Here is a 13007-nt window from a genome sequence, read left to right as displayed (position 1 = left end):
AGACAAAAGTTTACGTGGATTTTGGGTCCTTCAGATTACGTAGCCTAGTCAACTTCTGTGTTTTGATGTCCTTCACAAAATCTGTGGATGTCACTCCCCAACTTCTGTGAGACTCCCATCTACTAAAGGTTGTTGACTTCTGGTTGACTCCTCCACCATAGTCTTCTAAGCTTCTAAATTCCTTTATGATGCTCTTCATATGTTCCTTCTTCATGGCAGATATAACCTGCACACTTGAACATATGTTAGTATACAAATTGTTCTTCAATACTTTGTTACCATCTAAACCCAAGAGAACTTCTATGAACCGTTCTTTTTTCAACCTCAAAAACCTTAAATTTTACAATTTTATAAAAAAATCCAATGCAAAAGGATCATAAGAAGTTACTTGTAATTGAAGTAGAAGTTGATTTTCTTAACTTTGATGAAATTTGCACTTGGAGCTCTCAAATTCGATTTCTTTGATTTAGAAACATAATGGCAGAAGTGGTTGTTGTTCTGCTCTATGACATAACGCAACACGAGTTAAGTCATGTTGGTTCCAAGCGTGAGTTAACACACACGAGGGATATTTTTGGATGATTGGAGAAGGAATGAGAAAATTTGTTTAGGAGAAGAGCTGTTTTCGCACAATTAAGGATACATGTTGAAAAATTTGCCCTTCCTACCCCTAGGCCTAACTTGTACCCCCAACCCTACAAATCATGTAAATGACGAAATTATTCTTCATTTTAACAAGTCATTGCACACAATTCTTTTTTCACCTTCAATTAACTCAAAAATCATGTTTGTCGAAATAGAAATAGATTTCAGTAAAGTTGAAACTGAGCTTGCCGATATAACAATTCTTTACAAAAAAAATAAAATAAAAATTGTTATGATAATGTTAATTTTTAAAATTTTCAAAACACATCTATATTACGGATCTTAATCAACAACTTTTAATTTATGTTGACGTAAATAAAGTCACTCTTAAAAATAATCTAACAGAAATTGTGTCGTCAAAACTCTAACTTTGAATTTTTGGTAACACTAAATATTCTGGAAAAATTAAAAATTGTCAAAATAGATTTTTTTTTTTTGGGTGGTGGTAATAGAAATAGATTTTAATAAAGTTGAATTTGAGTTTGTTTGAATAACTATATTTTTTTTCAAAAATAAAATTTTATCCATAAAATCCAAATTTTGATTTGTCCATATAGAAATGTGTTCTCATAACAAACGAGAGTTGGTTTTAGTTTTGTGAAATGAGTTAGACTTCTCCACTACAACGAACCAAAGGTTTGATATTTCAGTTTATAAAATATCAATATTTAATGGCCAACAAGTCTTTTTTTTATTTTTTTTATTTTTATTTTTATTTGAGGAAAAGTAAATTATATCATTTCATTAAAAATCAATCAGTAATACATGCTGGAATATCATCATAGATTTGGAAGCTAGTACTAGATGTGGCTGTCTTAGCTAAAGTATGTGCAACCTCATTTGCTTGCCTCCTAATAAATTCGACATGAGAGTTTGTTAAATAATTGTTACATAAGTGTATACTACTATCCATAATAGAGCCAAATTCGGTGACATCTGTAACACCCCGTTAACCCAACAACGTAAATATTAAATAAAATCAGAGTTAATCAACAAACGGAATGTCACACTTCTTTTCAAAAATCCATAAATAGAATAAAATACTATTTATTACATAATATCTTTGATAAGACATATCAATTCATCGCAGCGGAAATATTTTCAACATTAAACAACTTCCAATAAATCTGGCACAAGGCCTCAACATAAATATCTCTAAAGATTAAATCTAACACCAACAGGTTCATAATGATACATAAGGAATGATAAATACAACGACAATATTTCCCATCCCGTTACGTATTAGAGCACCTAAGACACATGTGAGGAAAGTTCACTCACAACAGCAACTAACAACTACTATTCTGGATCACCTGCAAGTTACCCATACGAAGGGCAACATTTCCAAGCAGAAGGGGTGAGATTCACAAACAATAATAATAGATATATAATTCGTCAACTGAATTTAACAATCTAATAGACAGCAAATATTTCAATAGTCATGTTTCATATTTCATCAACATTAACAACACTTACAAATTCGACCAACAACAATGACAACAACTCAACCAACAACAACGACTATGTAACGACTCAACGACAAAACAACGACAATGCACATGCATGTGGTACCATTTTAACGCGTTTGAATGAACGAGCATTAACAGGGCATAAGCCCTCAACAATTTGAATGAACTAGCATTCACAGGGCATGAGCCCTCAATAGTTTGAATGATTAAGCATTCACAGGGCATGAGCCCTCAATAGTTTGAATGACAAGGCATTCACAGGGCATAAACCCTCAACAATTTATGAGTATGCAATTGACTCAACTTTGTGTATATCAACATACAACTCAACTACAACAACGACAACATGGACAACAACATCTACTACATAACAGTGCATATTTAAATATGACTTACACCTCAACATGGTCAACTTGTGACACAACAACTTTTGTACATTTTATTTAAATACAATCATACATAAATCAACAATCAACAATCAATCATGTTCCTGGTAAAATGATGTAATCACATATAATCATTATTACAACCAAAAGAATCAATCAAACAGTACGTACGACTAGGTACACAAAACTCAAAATGTGGCATCAGCTACTGGGAAATTTCGCCAGGCGAATGCACTGCTCGCCCTGGCGAGCTCAAGAAAAATGACAATTCGCCATGGCGAGAAGGTCTCTCACCGTGGCGAGCAAAATCTGGGTGCTCTCGGGAATTCCTACTGAACAGCTCGCCCTGGCGAGCAAGTGGCGAGCGAAAGGCGAGCGACTACTGGGTTGTTTCGCCAGGCGAAAAAGCTCTTCGCCATGGCGAGTCGTGACAGATCAGACTACGTGAATTCTGCAGTTTTTCACCAAAAGTCCCAATTTTCCCCAATTCAATCCCAAAACTGATTACAACAATGCTATATGACTATGCCTATGATCTGTACGCAATCTCTCGCAATTTCCATGGTTTCTACACTCATCTAATCAAAAACCAACAATGAAAACCTAATCCCAATTCCCAAATTTAACCACAACCCTCTTGCTAAATCAATATCAGAATTTATATAAACTATAATCATTGAGAGTTAGCCTCACCCTTACCTTAGATTGATGAATCAAACTCTACCAAAATCTGATTCTCCTCACTTGGCTCTTCTCCTAGCTTTCTCTTGATTTTTCTCCCAAACTCTATTTGTACGTGAAACTGCTTATGACTTCTCAATTTTCCTAACTCCTAAACTTAACTCCCCTTTATTTTATTTAACTCCCACTTAATTCACTTAATTATTATTTAACCCCAAAACTCCAAATAAATTCTACTTCTCACTTAATCTATTAAATAATAAAAATAGTCATTTAATAAAATACAACACACCATAAAATCAACATAAATCATTTAAAATCATATAAAAGACTTTAAATCAACCAAAAATAATTAAATAACAACTAGGGCGTTACAACTCTCCCCAACTCAAAGAATTTTCGTCCTCGAAAATATTACCTTATGCAAACAACTCTGGATAAGACTCCAGCATCTTACTCTCCAGTTCCCATGTCAAACTTTCACCAGTCGCTCCTCCCCAAACGAATTTTACTAGAGGTATCTCCTTGCCTCTTAACTTCTTCACCTCATCACGACCTTCAATTCTCAACGGTAAGGTCTCGATCGTAAGATTGTCTCTAACTTGCACATCATCTCTTGGAATAACATGTGAAGGATCCGCTACGTACTTCCGAAGTTGCGACACATGAAACACATCATGCAAATTCGAAAGATGTGGTGGCAAATCCACTCTATATGCCACTGTCCCAATAAACCTCGGGGTCAACTTCTTCGATTTCAAGGCACGACCAACACCTGTCACAGGGGTGACTCTTAGAAACACATGATCTCCTTCCTAAAATTCAAGGTCCTTTCTACGCTTGTCATGATAACTCTTCTGTCGACTCTGTGACGCTTTCATCTTCTCTCTTATCAATTTGACCTTTTCTGTAGTCTGATGAACTATATCTGGTCCCAACATTACACTTTCACCCGACTTAAACCAACATAACGGAGTTCTGCACCTCCGTCCATGCAAAGCTTCGAACGGTGCCATACCAATACTCGAATGGTAACTGTTGTTGTATGTGAACTCTATCAATGGTAGGTGACTATCCCAAGCTCCACCTTGCTCAAGTACACACACTCTCAGCAAATCCTCTAACGACTGAATCGTTCTCTCCGACTGACCATCTGTCTGCGGATGATAAGCCGAACTCAACCTCAACTTTGAACCCAACGCCTCTTGCAAACTTTTCCAAAATTATATCATTTCATTAAAAATCAATCAGTAATACATGCTGGAATATCATCATAGATTTGGAAGCTAGTACTAGATGTGGCTGTCTTAGCTAAAGTATGTGCAACCTCATTTGCTTGCCTCCTAATAAATTCGACATGAGCGTTTGTTAATAATTGTTACATAAGTGTATACTACTATCCATAATAGAGCCAAATTCGGTGACATCTGTAACACCCCGTTAACCCAACAACGTAAATATTAAATAAAATCAGAGTTAATCAACAAACAGAATGTCACACTTCTTTTCAAAAATCCATAAATAGAATAAAATACTATTTATTACATAATATCTTTGATAAGACATATCAATTCATCGCAGCGGAAATATTTTCAACATTAAACAACTTCCAATAAATTTGGCACAAGGCCTCAACATAAATATCTCTAAAGATTAAATCTAACACCAACAGGTTCATAATGATACATAAGGAATGATAAATACAACGACAATATTTCCCATCCTGTTACGTATTAGAGCACCTAAAACACATGTGAGGAAAGTCCACTCACAACAGCAACTAACAGCTACTATTCTGGATTACCTGCAAGTTACCCATACGAAGGGCAACATTTCCAAGCAGAAGGGTGAGATTCACAAACAATAATAATAGATATATAATTCATCAACTGAATTTAACAATCTAGTAGACAACAAATATTTCAATAGTCATGTTTCATATTTCATCAACATTAACAACACTTACAAATTCGACCAACTGTAACACCCCGTTTTCCCAACTTAATTTTTTTTTGCATAAATCAGAGTAAAACAACTAAACAGGATGCTACACTTCTTTCAAATCTGAATATAGTGAAATTACTAATTATCTCAATCATCAAATTAAATCTTATTGCAGCGGAAATTATTTCAACTTCTTAAAACAACCTTGGCACAAAGGCCTCAATGTAAAATCTTATAAAATTATTCCAACAACATGTTCATAAAACTTCATAAAATAATACGTAAGTAACAGAAAGCAACACCAATTCTCCCGTCCCGTTACGTATCAGAGCGACCCTAAGACGACGACACGTGAGAGAGTCGATTCACTACACAACTAATCTTGATTACCTGCAAGTTATCCATACGAAGAGCAACATTTCCAAGCAGAAGGGGCGAGATTTCACATTCAATAATAACAAGCATATAATTCATCAAAAGCATTTAACACCTTAAAATTCATCAATTAATAACATTAACTCTTCTTATAATACTTCATTAATAACTCAACCAACTTCTAATCAGCATTAACTTCATATTCATCACATTATATACAACATCATATAACACATAATAATCAGATCATAAACATCATCATATAACGACATAATCTTCACATCATAAACATCATCTTATAACAACATAGACAACACATCATAAACATCATCTTATAACAACATAAACAACACATCATAAACATCATCTTATAACAACATAAACAACACATCATCTTATAACAACATAAACAACACATCATAAACAATATCATAACATCATAATCAATATCATAAACTACATAACAACATCATAATCAATATCATAAACGTAACACCCCGTTTTCCCAACATAAAAATTTCATAACATTTATCAGAGTACTCAACACATAAACGGAATGCTACACTTCTTAAAATCATAAATGAGATAAATAACAATTTATCCTTCAACATAATTATCCAAAACTTCCCAGCGGAATTAATTTAACATCATAAATAGTCTTGGCACGAAGGCCTCATCGATACATATCATAAATATTCAACCAACAACTTAATCATTTAAATTCATAAATCAAATACGTAAGGAATAGAAAATAGCCACAAAAGTTCTCATCCCGTTACGTATCAGAGCACCTAAAGACTCAGTGAGGGATAGCCACTCACGACAGCAAACCAACAGCTACCTACTCTCGATCACCTGCAAGTTACTCATACGAAGAGCAACATTTCCAAGCAAAAGGGGTGAGATTTCACAAAATAATAATATTAAATATATAATTCAACAATTATATTTAACAACATGAAAACATCATAATTTCATCATAGATAATAATATATCATATATCACTTCACTAACATCATGTAATCATCATCACTAATAACTTAAACTACACAATATAATCATCACTTAATAGTAATAATAATTATATACATCATAACATAAACATCTTCTTATAATAATATAACAATAACAACATAGTCATCATTTTATAATAATAATACAACAACATAACATAATATTCACTTAATAATAATAATTATATATACATCATCTCGTCATAATATAATAATATAACAACAATATATTCATCTCCTTATATTAATATAACAACAACGTATTCATCATCTTATGAAAATATAACAATAACATATTCATAACATTCACTTAATAATAATTAATCATATATAGTAAAACATATTCATCACTTAATAGTAACAATTATATACAACATCATAACAACTTAACAATATCATAATCAATATCTTACACAACATAGCAACATAACAATATCATAATCAATATGTTAAACAACATAGCAACATAACAATATCATAATCAACATCTTAAACAACATAGCAACATAACAATATCATAATCAATATGTTAAACAACATAGCAACATCTTAGTCATCATCATATAATTCACATCATAAACATCGTATAATCTTCGTAGGTACTTCTTTAACAACACATAGGTGGAAGACAACTCGACAACTCATAGATGATAATTCATCGACAACTTAACAACTCATGGATGATAATTCATCAACAACGACCTTGACTCGACAAATGCGACAATGCAACTTAGACACTTATATGCATGTGGTACCAATCGTCATCATAAGTATTAATATACTTTTATCGTGCGGAGGACAAAGCTCCTAAAACGTGCGGAGGACAAAGCTCCTAATCGTGCGGAGGACAAAGCTCCTAAACGTGGTGAGGACAAAGCTCAATGAAATGCTATGCATGGACTCTTAACAACAAAACACCGTAATCATCGTAATCAACATATTATCATGCATCCAATAATTTGGAGCTAAACGTCATCAACTTATTCATACTCTTGCAACTTAGTTAAATAACAATTGCAGCATAATCAAATCACATCAAGTTAAATAACAAATCATTCTCGAAAGTTTCTTGATCATTCAACAACAATTCAAGTAGGTATAATTCAATCCATAATTCATTTCTTAATCATTTAACAATTCATTTCAACAACATCTTGATCATTCAAAAATATTTCGAGTAATGCATTTAATCATTAAATCACATTACAAACAACTTAGCAGTTCATAACAGCAACAGAAACAGCACAAGCAATTCACAACATAACAATATTATTATGAAGTATCAACAACTTAAACATCAAACATCTTCCACATAAGGCATATAAGTATTTCACATAACCAACAACAGCAACATAGGCGACACATAAACATCTCAGAATATAACAATATCAAATGATAATCAACAACTCATGCAACTTAGTTTAATAACAATGGCAGCATAATCAGATCATATCAACAGCTTAATATCAATTCATTTTCAACAACTTCCTGATCATTCAATAATAATTCAAGTAATGCAATCAATCAATAAATCACATTATAAACACTTAGCATTTCAATATAGCTTCACAATTCACAATCATTATCTTTAATAGGTCACACTGTGTACCTAAAGTTCATTTCTAACCAATCCAAGCAACTCACGTCTCAAACTCCTCAAAAGCACTCAATTCTGGATGTGCTCGCGAGGCGAGAGCATTTGCTCGCCATGGCGAGTACAAGCCAGATTCCCAACTAAGGTTGTTCCAGGTTCAATCTCATTCTAAATCATTCTCTAATCAATAGTAGGCACCTAAAGGTACTCAAAGGCATATAAGGTTCAACTCAAAAGTCAAAAACTCAGAATTCGACATGCTCTCTGGTCAAGCTCGCGAGGCGAGTTCAACTGCTCGCTATGGCGAGCTGTAACGTGCAACTCGCGAGGCGAGGAAAGGTTGCTCGCGTGGCGAACGATGAAGTTCATCACTCGCCGTGGCGAGGATCATAGCTCGGGAGGCGAGCGATGAATGTCGCTACGGGCAGAAGTGCAGTTTTTCACAATTTTCATCAACTAACAAGGTTCTATGCCTAATTTCAATTCAAGAATTCATCATAATCATTATCTAAGGTCTAAGGACAGTTTCTACATCTTTTTAACAAGTTTCCACCGTTTAATCATCAATTCTATCAATTTGACCTAATTCCCGATTCCTCTTAAACTCATCCTACGTCATGTTAAATGTAACTGTTGATTCACATACTTAATAGAATTGCAAAGTTAGTCTCACCCTTACCTTAATTTGCAGAAATCGCAGCCCCTCTAGGTCTCTCCCTCTTCTCTTGACTTTTTCTCCCTTTTCTCCAAAAGCAGTCGTACGTACGTTATGTTTTTCTAAACTAGGTCTCTCCTATTTATATAAATCTTTAACCTACTTATTTTTCTCTTAAATCCAAATATTAATATTCTATTCTAATATATACATATATATATATATATAAAATAATTCTATAACAATAATAAATAACAAACATATCGCTAAAACATATATATATATATATATATATATATATATATATATATTTTCATAACAAATCATTTATATTTCTATAGCATATGACATATATTTCTATAACAAATGACATATATTTCTACAACAAATCATGTATATTTCTATAACGAATCATATATATTTCTAAGCCCAATAACATATATTTTCTAAACCAATTAACATATATTTTCTAAAACATATACATATTTCTAAATCAAATAACATATGTATTTTCTAAATCAAATCACATATATATTATATTAATAAATATATAACATATATCATAACAAAATATCACTTATCAAAATAAATCATATAAACCACACAAATCATATAAGTATATTCTAAACTCATTTAAAATAATCAAATAATTAGAAAGGGCGTTACATAACTCCTTTGTTGCGGGGAATGGTTATTGACACCCCGGCTAGCGGTTCGGTGACTACTTCTTTTATGTGTGCTAAGTGTCCTGTTAATTTTGGTGATGTTGATTTTGAGTTGGATCTTGTTTTTCTTCCGTTGAAGCATATGGATGTGATTTTTGGTATGGATTGGTTGTTAGCTTTTGGGGTTAGCATTAATTGTTTGACTAGGAGTGTGACTTTTTCTAAGCCGGTAGAAGAATTAGATAGGAAGTTTTTGACCGCGGAGCAAGTGAAGAAGTCTTTAGATGGTGAGGCTTGTGTGTTTATGATGTTTGCATCCTTGAAGGTTAGTGGTGAGAAAGGAGTAAGTGATTTGCCGGTAGTGCAAGAGTTTCCTGAGGTTTTTCCAGAGGATATTACCGAGTTACCGCTGGAGAGGGAAGTTGAGTTTGCAATTGATTTGGTACCAGGCACGAGTCCTATTTCGATTGCGCCGTATCAGATGTCTGCATCAGAGTTGGGTGAATTGAAGAATCAGTTGGAAGAGTTGCTTGAGAAGCAGTTTATTAGACCAAGTGTTTCACCGTGGGGTGCTCCAGTGTTGTTGGTTAAGAAGAAGGATGGAAGCATGAGGTTGTGTGTGGATTATCGGCAGTTGAACAAGGTGACGATTAAGAATCGGTATCCACTTCCAAGGATTGATGATTTGATGGATCAGCTAGTTGGTGCTGAGGTGTTTAGTAAGATTGATTTGAGATCAGGATATCATCAGATTAGAGTGAAGGCGGAAGATATATCCAAAACTGCGTTCCGAACGAGGTATGGACACTATGAGTATTCTGTGATGCCATTTGGAGTATCTAATGCGCCAGGTGTCTTTATGGAATATATGAATAGAATATTTCATCCTTATCTGGACCGTTTTGTGGTGGTGTTCATAGATGACATTTTGGTGTATTCGAAGTTTGAGGAAGAGCATGCTGAGCATTTGAGGATTGTGTTGCAAGTCTTGAAAGATAACCGGTTGTGTGCCAAGTTGTCTAAGTGTGAGTTTTGGTTGAAGGAAGTGAGTTTCCTTGGTCATGTGATTTCTAAGGGTGGTATTTCTGTGGATCCTTCCAAGGTTGATGCAGTGTTGCAGTGGGAGTCTCCTAAGTCTGTTTTTGAGATTAGAAGCTTTCTTGGTTTGGCCAGTTATTATCGGAGGTTCATTGAGGGATTCTCTAAGTTGGCGTTGCCATTGACGCAGTTGACTCGGAAAGGACAAGCTTATGTTTGGGATGCCAAGTGTGAGAAGAGTTTCCAAGAGTTGAAGAAGAGGTTGACTTTAGCTCCAGTGTTGATTTTGCCGAATCCGAAGGAATCATTTGTTGTGTATTGTGATGCTTCTAAGATGGGTCTTGGTGGTGTGCTTATGCAGAATCGTCAGGTTGTAGCTTATGCTTCGAGGCAGTTGAAAGTGCATGAGAAGAATTATCCGACTCATGATTTGGAATTGGCAGCCGTTGTGTATACATTGAAGATTTGGAGGCATTATCTGTATGGTTCTAAGTTTGAGGTGTTCAGTGACCACAAGAGTTTGAAGTATCTGTTTGATCAGAAAGAGTTGAATATGAGGCAGAGGAGGTGGTTGAAATATCTTAAGGACTTTGATTTTCAATTGAGTTATCATCCAGGAAAGGCTAATGTTGTTGCGGATGCTTTGAGTAGAAAGACTTTGCATGTGTCTGCTTTGATGGTTAAAGAGTTGGAATTGATTGAGCAGTTTCGAGACTTGAGTTTGGTTAGCGGGTTGACACCTGATGGTGTGAGGTTGGGTATGTTGAAGTTGACAAGCAATATTTTGGAAGAGATCAAGAAGGGTCAGAAGGAAGATTTGGAACTCGTGGACCGAGTGACGTTGGTTAATCAAGGTAAAGGTGGAGACTTTAGATTGGGTAAGAATGGTGTTTTGATGTTTCGTGATCGAGTTTGTGTGCCGGATGTGTTTGAGCTTAAGAGGCAAATTTTGGATGAAGGTCATAGAAGTAGTTTGAGTATTCATCCAAGAGCAACTAAGATGTATCAGGATTTGAAAAGGTTGTTTTGGTGGCCTGGAATGAAGAAGGAGATTGCTGAGTTTGTTTATGCTTGTTTGGTTTGTCAGAAATCGAAGATTGAACATCAGAGACCGTTGGGTTTGATGCAACCGTTGTTTGTGCCAGAGTGGAAATGGGATAGCATTTCTATGGATTTTGTTGGAGCGTTGCCTAAGACTAATAAGGGTTTCGATTCGATTTGGGTGATTGTTGATCGGTTGACGAAGTCAGCGCATTTTGTTCCTATCAAGACTGGTATGTCGGTAGCGAAGTTGGCTGAGATCTACATTGAGCGGATTGTTAGATTGCATGGTATTCCTTCTAGTATTGTGTCGGATCGGGATCCGAGGTTTACTTCTAAGTTTTGGGAGAGTTTGCAAGCTGCTTTGGGAACTAAGTTGAGATTGAGTTCTGCTTACCATCCTCAGAGTTTGGAGGATTTGTTGAGAGCTTGAGTTTTGGAGCAAGTTGTCAGTTGGGACGAATGTTTATCGTTGATTGAGTTTACTTACAACAACAGTTTTCATGCTAGTATCGGAATGGCACCGTTTGAGGCTTTGTATGGTCGGAGGTGTAGGACACCGTTGTGTTGGTTTGAGTCCGGAGAGAATGCTTTATTAGGACCGGAAGTTGTGCAAGAAACTACGGAAAAGGTTAAGATGATTCAGGAAAAGATGAAGGCGTCTCAGAGTAGACAGAAGAGCTATCATGATAAGAGGAGAAAGGATATTGAGTTTCAAGTTGGTGATCATGTGTTTTTGAGGGTGAATCCTGTGACCGGAGTTGGTCGTGCTTTGAAGTGTGGGAAGTTGACTCCTCGTTTTGTTGGGCCGTTTGATGTGATTGAGAAGGTTGGGGTTGTAGCGTACCGGATTGCGTTGCCACCGTCTTTGTCGAATCTTCATAATGTGTTTCATGTGTCTCAGTTGAGGAAGTATGTGCATGATGCGTCTCATGTGGTTCAAGTGGATGAATTGGAAGTAAGGGATAATTTGACGGTTGAGACTTTGCCGGTTAGGATTGAGGATCGTGAGTTGAAGCGTTTGCGTGGCAAAGAGATTGTTTTGGTCAAAGTGATTTGGGTTGGACCAATTGGTGAGAGTGCCACTTGGGAGTCGGAGAGTAGGATGAGGGTTTCGTATCCGGAATTGTTTCCTTCAGGTAAATTTTCGAGGGCGAAAATTCTTTTAGGGGGGGAGAGTTGTAACAGCCCGATTTTTAGCTAGATTTATTTTAATTACTTTTATTATGTGTTTGTGTGTGATTATTTGTGCTTGTGTGTATTTAATTGTCATCGGATGCATTTACGTGGATTACCGTATTAGAAGGGTATTTTGGTAATTTTGTGAGGATGGGTAAAATTATAATTTTTAGTGGGAATTACTTTTAGTAATTAGTGAGAATGGTTATTTCATTAAGTATTAGATAAAGTCGAGATTTTACCGTTAGTGACATTTTACCGTTATTAATTAAAATATCGTTTGGAGTGTAGTAATATTTTTGGTTTGAATAGAAATGGGTTA

The sequence above is a fragment of the Medicago truncatula genome, chromosome 4, assembly GCF_003473485.1.
Source record: "Medicago truncatula cultivar Jemalong A17 chromosome 4, MtrunA17r5.0-ANR, whole genome shotgun sequence".
Taxonomy (NCBI): Eukaryota; Viridiplantae; Streptophyta; class Magnoliopsida; order Fabales; family Fabaceae; genus Medicago; species Medicago truncatula.
The sequence above is the reverse complement of the archived record's forward strand: the minus strand, read 5'-3'. Positions refer to the sequence as shown.